Raw genomic sequence first — 10046 nt, 5'->3', positions numbered from 1 at the left:
GTATGTCGATCTCGAGCATTAGGATTGTGATACACTATGACCTGACCTAGCTTGATAGACAGTTATTGACCAACATATGTTCTCTAGGTTGAGATCTACGATTATTTGGTATTCCGAGTTTCGGTCACATTTCGGTGAACGACTTTATATGCTGCTAAGGTGAGTTTCATTTGCTCCCTTTTTAATTGCTTTTGCAATCTACATTTTTGGGCTGAGAATACATGCACTTTATTTTAAACGCAATGGATACAAGTACATATTAAATTCTACACCGAGTTTGAACCGAAAATCCCTTAGCTTTGGTAACTAGTAACTGCCAGTTATAAGAACTGGTGGGCGCGAGTAGTTATATATGGATTCATTGGGCTTGACTTCCCCGTCTGTTCCAGGTATAGAAACCCTAGCCTGAACTATAAAATAGACGTATGCTATTTGAGTTTAGTACATGTTAGATTACGTGTATTGTACATGTTGGTTGCATGTATGTTAAAACAGGGGTACTTATTATATAAGACATTAAAGTTTAGTTACCAGGGTGCTCAATCTTGTAGAATATTTTGATAAACGTTTCTGGATGAAACAACTGAAATCTTGTGATCCACCTTTACATACAGATTATGCGAAACATTAAAACTATGAACTCACCAACCTTTGTGTTGACACTTGTTAGCATGTTTATTCTCAGGTTCCCTAGAAGTCTTCCGCTGTTTGCTTATATGTTATACAAGATATGTGCATGGAGTCATACATGCTTTATTCGAGAAAACGTTGCATTCACAAATCATCATCATCTATCTTATTTTGACTGCATTATCAACGGAAGTATTATTGTAAACTATTATATTACGGTGATTGTCTATATGTAGAAATCATCAGATGTCGAAAACCTTTGATTTAAATATTCATTTATGGTGTGCCTTTTCAAAAGAATGCAATGTTTATAAAACGTATCATATAGAGGTCAAATACCTCGCAATGAAATCGATGAATGACGTATTCATCCATATGGATTTGGAGCGATCTTCACAGTTGGTATCAGAGCGTTGGTCTTAGCGAACCAGGTCTTGCATTATTGTGTCTAACTGATAGTTGTTAGGATGCATTAGTAAGTCTGGACTTTGACCGTGTCTGCATGTCAAAAGTTTTGCTTATCATTTTTTGTCGGAAATTACCTGCTTATCTTTCTTAGTCTAGACACATTTTACTGCATTGATTGCATGAATAGTGTATAGACAAAATTCATATCTTAGCATATCTGTTGCTGTAAACTTTGCCTGACATCTTTCGTAAAATCCTCCGTAACTTATGGGATTCTGGTATTATAAATACATATGTAAACTATGTATTGAGGAGTACCAAATTAGTCCTATAATCTATTTCATTCCAAAAATCTTTTCCTTGATTACACAAAATGGATCCTATATCTAGTTCAAATTCCTTAGATTCCGACAGCTATTCCGATATGGATTTCCACTCGAGCTCCGAAAGCAGCGTAACCGGAATGGATCAACCAATTAGCCATCATCTATTCTGGATGAATTGTGGATGGGTTCGTAATCTACTTAATCATTGGAGACAGGAAGAAGGCGATCCCTTCCATCCACCACATTCACCTCTTGGCGAAGAACCTGAAGCACTTACCGGCGAACCTGTCCGTAACACCATTTTCACCCTCATTTCCAGAACAGCTCGCAACGACTACGTAATATCCAATATTCTAAATCTTATTCATCTGCTTGTCCGAACCACCAATCATCTGGGGGTAGTAGAAGAAGTCAACGAGCTTCGCGCTCGAGTAGTGACTTTGGAGAACATGATGCGCAACTTGCAGGCATCACAGGCACCACCAGCATCGGCGGCAACGGTATCATCGAAAACAACACCAACAGTACCATTACCACCACCAACAACAACATCCCCATCACACGCCTCAACATCACAATCTGTACCTCGGATATCAACATCATACGCTCCATAGGTACCAAGGAGTACCAACAACAATAAAAGATGAAGTATTGATTCATAACTTCATCGGAGAAATATTCTACGGCAATTAAGTAATCTCTAAAATCTTAGAGATTATTTATCCCAGTTCTAACCGTAAATCAGATGAATAGAGATGATAGAAGGAAGAATAGAAACCCTGACAGGAATGGTACGTGATTTACAAGCTAGACTCGTTATACAGCATCACCAGAAGTACCACTAGCAACATCTGTATCCACCAATTCCATAACCACCGACTATATCGACACCACAATCACCAATGGGTATATTGTAATAATGAGTTATGAAGTAATAACTTATTATTTCCAAAGAATTTATATATATATATATATATATATATATATATATATATATATATATATATATATATATATTTTAGAAATCATAATATATCTTTTCGTACTAAGCTATTACGCGTGAATTTTAAAGAGTAGATACTACTCGATTAATTCATATTACTAATATGCTATAATGTACAACTTTCATTAACAACTTAACCATCGTTAACTACAATCTCTGTTTCAACTCAATGAATTTCATTTCATAATAAACCAAGTATATTATTCAATTACATAATTGATTTTACATTTTCATTTTCATTTTCGATGTACTTGAAACTTTCCAGAAAATATCATCTGTACCTTGTAAGGTTCACAAAAATTCTACGAGCACCAACATCCTTCACCAAGGAATATCAATAAGAATAAATAATAAAGTATTGATTACATTAGTGAAATACTCCGCAAAGATTAAGTAATCTTTAATGTTTTAGAGATTAATCATTTCTAAGTCAAGCCAAAAATCAAATGAGCTTAATATGATATTAACTCATTAAATCTGTATTACATCTGAAGAAAATATACATACATATATTTTCATAAAGACGGTAATAAAAATTCTTTTGTACAAAGTATTAATTGTGAAATCTTTAACGGGTAGGTAATACTCTGGAAATATATAAGTTCACAATTAATATGTTATACTGTACATTCTTCAACTTTGATTCAAAAATTATTAACAATGCTCACAACGATATACAATCGTTTTCATACAAATTCAATTACATATTCTGATATTGACGGATCAAAATCCAAGTCATAACTCTGAACCGGTGACATCATTCTTAGATCTCTACATCTTTTAAAGCTATACTTTAACTTCAAAACTGTGAAAGATCCTTTAGTATTGTTATTACCAAAAATAATCTTGCAATCCCTTTTCAAAGTATCCAGCTTTACCACACTTCCAACCAGTCAACTTCGACTTTTCAGATTAACCTTATTATAACTTTGATATATACGTTTTTGTTACCGGGGAACCTTTCATGTTTCACCGCATTAACAGTAAATGTACCAGCAACTTCATTACCCTTTGACTTAAGCCTCTCCGAAAAGTCACTATAATTATTCATTGAAAACTTATCATGTACTCATCCACATCTTGTAACAATAATTGCCATACCAACTACCGGGAATTAGCAATCAGTATTTCAAATTTTCGCAGCAATTCTACGCTAACAGTTATATATATACATATAATGTCTATCTCATAGACTTACTTACTTCGAATGTGAAGTTTCTGAAAAACACCCCAAACTGCGAAACTAGTTCTTTGAATTTTGGAAAAATGCCGAAGAAGCAGCAAAAACTATAAACGACTTTAACAGTCGAAAGTTAGATGATAAAGAGTAGTGTGTTGGAAAAGCACAGAAAAAGAAAAGGTTTAGTACTAAAAAACAATTGAACAAACCATGAAGGAGGCTGTGGACAAATCACAAAGACGAAATCTACCTTCAAAGAATCCAAATGATTCAGTGTCTGCTAAAATCGTTAGCGAACACCTTACTCCTTATTCTAAACCTTCGCACACAAATTTTCTGCATCATCCTTTGATCCCAGATATTTTAAAAATTCTAAAATATCATCGAATCTTTCAGTATAAATATCTTCGATATTTCTGAAGATATCTTCATAACTATTATTATCCGAAATTATTTATCTCTTCGCGATATCTGTGCTATATCATAAAAGAAACTGTTTTAGTTTCTAAACTTCTGAAACCATCGAGTTTAAATTATGAATATTTTTGAATTAGTGTTAGGAACTGAAACATGAGTTAGTATAATATAATGACACTTGATCAACGTGATTATATTACAATAAGTCATGATGAGTTTCTAATAGAAGGTGATAAAGGTTCACAGATCATACCCTCATCACGAACCATGTTACATAACTCTTTCATTCTATTTAACCTCTAAACATATCAAGGAAATATTTTTCTTGATGATTCGGTCTTTTCCAGATATTCTGGTAATTTAACAAATCAAGATCGTTCCATTACAATTTCTTTCTTAGAACATTAACTATGTTCATTCCGAAATGTATAGCTACGAATTCTGGACCATTATTCGCTTGACTTGAAGTCGAAAAGAGAAAATGAAAGCATGAAGCTCTGAAATATAATGGAAAATATAAAGCCCGATAACAACCTAGAAATTTACAAACCATGTATATCGATGCGTATAGCAATATAAAGACACGGGAGAATAAAAAACACTATAACCCCAAGGTAATAGTAGAAGAAAATAACTTTCTCTGGTGGCAGATGAAAAAGAAGAATGAAGGATACGATAGCCAGGAAAATATCAATAATCAAAACTGGATTAAGCATTTTCACAATCTATTGGGATGTATGAAATAAGGAAGAAGATTATAGGAGTGGTGAAAATAAATGAAAAGGAAGAGGTCAATTTATAGTGAAATATCAGATATAGCAATCGAGGCAGATTACGCATTTAATTAAAGGAAATCTTAATTTCCTTAAATTCCGAAGAATCAAATCTTATTTAGATTATGAAGATTTTCTATTCCTTAAATTTCGGAAATCAATCGTTACTACGTCATGAGTTAAAACAAATCTTTATTCTCCATTTCACTCTATTACGATAACTTCCCTCATACGCTTCGAGTAATCGGATTATTTTATCCATATTATTCAATGGTGATAAAATTCTATTTATCAACTCATATTCGTCATGAAAACATTTTTATTGTTAGCTATGACGACCTCACTCAAATTTCGGGACGAAATTTCTTTAACGGGTAGGTACTGTGATGACCCGGAAAATTTTGACTTATTTTGAACCAAATTCTCGATATGATTTAATGTTTTCGACACGATAAGCAAAGTCTATAAAACTGAATCTCAAAATTTTTGAACTATTCAATTACCCATCGACTGTTCTCGACGATTCGCGAACAATTATATGTAAAAAGATACATATATATACTATAACTTGAAAGCGTAACAAAGTATTAATTGTATGATACTGTGCATAAAACTTATTGGTTTAAATATCTATTTGAATATATATGATAAGTTGGAATTGTAATTGTATGAATAACTTGCGATGTGTATTTAAAACGTGTTTATGAATATTAACTTGGTTATTAAACTTTTTGATTTAAAACAATATTATTAAATATACTTTGATAGATAACGAGACGATGATTTATAGAAGTAAATGACCAAAACACTCGAATGTATAAGTTATATTTCGAGTGATATAGTTTATGGATAGTTAAGTCTATATTTTGATAAAGGTACGAGTCACGAAAGGTAAAGTGCCAGTTTTCTCAGTGTACGAAAGGATGTTCGAAAAACCGGAACCGGAACATAAGTCGAGTGATGACGTACGACTTATCGGAACAAAAATTACAAGTCAACTAGACAAGAGAATATAATATATTATATAATTAATTAATTTAAATTATATATATTATAAATATTATATTTAATTATGTCGACAAACAAAACAACAACAAAATTGTGAGCTGGATTTTGGGGCTATGCGATGGCATGGGAAATAGGCATAAAACCCATGCGATCGCATGGGGTCAGATTTTAGGAAAGGTCTATAAATTGAATTCGTTTTTGCTCGACTACACACACATATCCTCACATCCCTCTCCTCTCTTTATATATATATATATATATATATATATATATATATATATATATATATATATATATATATATATATATATATATATATATATATCTATATATATATATATTATTAATTAATATTATAATTAATCTTAATACTATTAGCAGTATTATTATTAATTAATATTATACATAAAATACTACGATGAGGTCATGAGCGTGTCACATCAAAACAAGCTTTTCGAACGGGATAGAGCTAAGGAAATTATGGGTTATAGCTATGGAGGTTATGGGTAATATTCATGGGTATTGTTTGCAAGTCAAACCTAGTGTTTATCATCTCTGTTGCGTCTACGTACTTTCCTGCAATATTGAATCACAATATTGATACGTGAGCATTCATATCTTATCTTTTATATATTAATAGTGTATACATGTCTAGTGCTCGAGTATATATATTTATACATGCTTGTATGCTAAATTTCGTCTTTAGATAGTTATGATGAATCACGAATTAAATACATATATTAATGATAAAAGGTATATGATATGCATGTCGTTGGAAAGCTGGCGAAAAATCAATAACTTTTCATTTACAAATCGCGTAATTTCGGTGAACGAATTAAAAGATATGATCAACTGAATTATGATTGACGTTAATTGAAATTGCTTTTGAATCTGCAATTGATATTTAAACAAGTTGTTTGTAAGATTGATAAAGTGGATTTTTAAATATTACTAATCGAGTAAATGAATTTCTATATAAGGCACGTCTCGTTTTGTTGAACAATTGTCAAAACTGACTGTTTTATCATATTTTAAAGCCTTATAAAAACTATACTCTAATTTTACAAGTATTGGGAAACTATGTGAAATGTTAAAATGTTTCGATTGCCATGATCATTCAACTATAGTATTGAGTCAGATTAACTTGTTGAAATGACTTTTGATAACTTTTGTATGTCGATCTCGAGCATTAGGATTGTGATACACTATGACCTGACCTAGCTTGATAGATAGTTATTGACCACCATATGTTCTCTAGGTTGAGATCTACGGTTATTTGGTATTCTGAGTTTCGATCACATTTCGGTGAACGACTTTATATGCTGCTAAGGTGAGTTTCATTTGCTCCCTTTTTAATTGCTTTTGCAATCTATATTTTTGGGCTGAGAATACATGCACTTTATTTTAAACGCAATGGATACAAGTACATACTAAATTCTACACTGAGTTTGAACCAAAAATCCCTTAGCTTTGGTAACTAGTAACTGCCAGTTATAAGAACTGGTGGACGCGAGTAGTTATATATGGATCCATAGGGCTTGACTTCCCAGTCTGTTTCAGGTATAGAAACCCTAGCCTGGACTATAAAATAGACGTATGCTATTTGAGTTTAGTACATGTTGGATTGCGTGTATTGTACATGTTGGTTGCATGTATGTTAAAACAGGGGTACTTATTATATAAGACGTTAAAGTTTAGTTACCAGGGTGCTCAATCTTGTAGAATATTTTGATAAAAATTTCTGGATGAAACAACTGAAATCTTGTGGTCTACCTTTTCATACAGATTATGCGAAACATTAAGACTATGAACTCACCAACCTTTGTATTGACACTTGTTAGCATGTTTATTCTCAGGTTCCCTAGAAGTCTTCCGCTGTTTGCTTATATGTTATACAAGATATGTGCATGGAGTCATACATGCTTTATTCGAGAAAACGTTGCATTCACAAATCATCACCATCTATCTTATTTTGACTGCATTATCAACGGGAGTATTATTGTAAACTATTATATTACGGTGATTGTCTATATGTAGAAATCATCAGATGTTGAAAACCTTTGATTTAAATATTCATTTATGGTGTGCCTTTTCAAAAGAATGCAATGTTTATAAAACGTATCATATAGAGGTCAAATACCTCGCAATGAAATCGATGAATGACGTGTTCGTCCATAAGAATTTGGAGCGATCGTCACACAAACCCATATCAAACAACGACATGAAGAGTCTGTGGAGCAGTTCACCGATAGGTGCAGACTAGAAACCGCACACTTCCTCGATTGGACGGTATCACAGGAATTTTTCGGAATCATCCGCGATATTTGTAAAGAGCGCCACTCACAATTGTGGCGAAAAATGTGAAACAAGGATTAGGAACATAATCAAACACTCGTCAAGAAATTGGCAAAAAGTCTTAAGGAAATTCTTGTGACAGAACCGGTTTCTCAAACTTTCGGCAGACCAGCGCGAATAACCGGATACGCCAGGCATGACAAATTCAAATTCTGTGATTTCCACGATGATTACAGACACGGGACTAACAGATGCAACGCTCTAACAAGCAGGGTGGTGACATGTTTGAAGCGAGGCGAGCTCCGACGTATGATGACACAAAAAGGATAGTCGTTAAGGGGAGAATACGATGAAAATTAGGAAAATGAGAAGGTAAGATAATCCAAGTTGTCACCAGAAGAAGCGCTAATAACAAGACAGAACCTGCGCACTCTCGAGAATACATGCAGGTCCCACTACCCATTAGTGAAGTTCAAAAATTTAAGCGCGACCTTATCCTGGTTAGTGGATGCCTGCCGGAGATTGGATGGGAAGTGAAGCGCCTCTTCCTAGACACTGGCAGTTGCGCCGATATCATGTTCGAAAGATGTTTCCAAAAACTTCCGCGCAAACTTAAGCTTAGCCTGAAACCATCAAAGGAATGGTTCTGGGGGCTCTCTGATAGTCCGTTGCCGACCTTGGGAACCTTGGAAGTCAAACTACAGCTTGAAGACGATGGTAATTTGACAAAGAAGCGCACTAAGACAGTACAATTTAGCATCGTCCGCGTACCATCACACTACGATGCATTGCTAGATTACCCATTGTTGCATAAGTTTGAAGCAGTGCTCTCTATCGCGCGTAGTTCGTTTAAATTTCCCACAAGGACTGGACTTGCAATAATGATGTCAAAATCATCAGAAAGCAACGAAGACCAGGTAATCCACTAAATGATAGCTTCGCGATTATAGGATGGTCACTTGATCTGAAAAGATGCTTAAAACACGCAAACTGTTCAGCGCGCTTACCGCATTTAAATGAGCACAAGCTTGTATAATCTGAAACATAAGATGCACATTTAAATGCACATTAACGCATATTTGCGCGCATTCAGTGATTTACGAAAAACTTTGAGCTGGTCTAAACAGGTCCCAGGGAACAAAACGATGGAATATGAAAATGAAAACAACTCAACCAAAGGAACAAAGGATGCTGGGAGCTACAACGTACATATATGAAGTCGCATGCAGCCGAATGTGAAGACATGTTTAGAGTTTTTGTAACCTGAAGCCATGTTTTTCATATGTTGTTCCTAGAAATATATCATCGCACCACCTATGTAACTGCGCTAGAAAAAAAAACAATTGTAACCAACGTCGGCAATGTGCCTATGTTTCTTTTGTTTTCCAAGATATTGTCTGCAAAAATCTTTGTGCCATATATAATGCAAAGTAGCTCTTTAGCTCGGACTGGTGTGTACGGTCGCGAATACCATGCGCACTCCTACCTTTGAAGGGGTGTTTTCTCCAACCCCCGCGCGGCAGAAGCCTGTTTGGCGACAGGCTAGATTTTATTATCGGAGGTGACGGACATTGGTTTGTCCTAGAAATGAGGGTGAAAATAGTGTTTTGGATTGGTTCGCCGGTAAGTGCTTCAGGTTCTTCGCCAATAGGGCAATTTGATGAGTGGAAAGGATCTCCTTCTTCACTTCTCCATTGATTAAGTCAACTACGAACCCATCCCCAATTCATCCAGAATAGATGATGGCTGGTTGGTTCGTTTGTTCTGGTTACGCTGCCATTGGAGCTCGAGGAGTTCGAAGAATCCATATTATGTGTTTGGAATTAGGGTTTGATAAGAAATGGGTGTTGAATATTGAATGATATATTCGTCTCCTTGTATACGTATATATAGCAAAAAGATTTCCGTAATTTACGGAGAAAATTTAGGAAAAGTGTTAGACAAAGTCTATTGGGATAGATATGATAAGATATGATTTGTCTATACTCCAATAATGGCAGTATGAC

This window comes from Rutidosis leptorrhynchoides, chromosome 4 (genome assembly GCF_046630445.1).
Source record: "Rutidosis leptorrhynchoides isolate AG116_Rl617_1_P2 chromosome 4, CSIRO_AGI_Rlap_v1, whole genome shotgun sequence".
NCBI classification, from domain to species: domain Eukaryota; kingdom Viridiplantae; phylum Streptophyta; class Magnoliopsida; order Asterales; family Asteraceae; genus Rutidosis; species Rutidosis leptorrhynchoides.
This window is presented reverse-complemented; position numbering follows the sequence as displayed.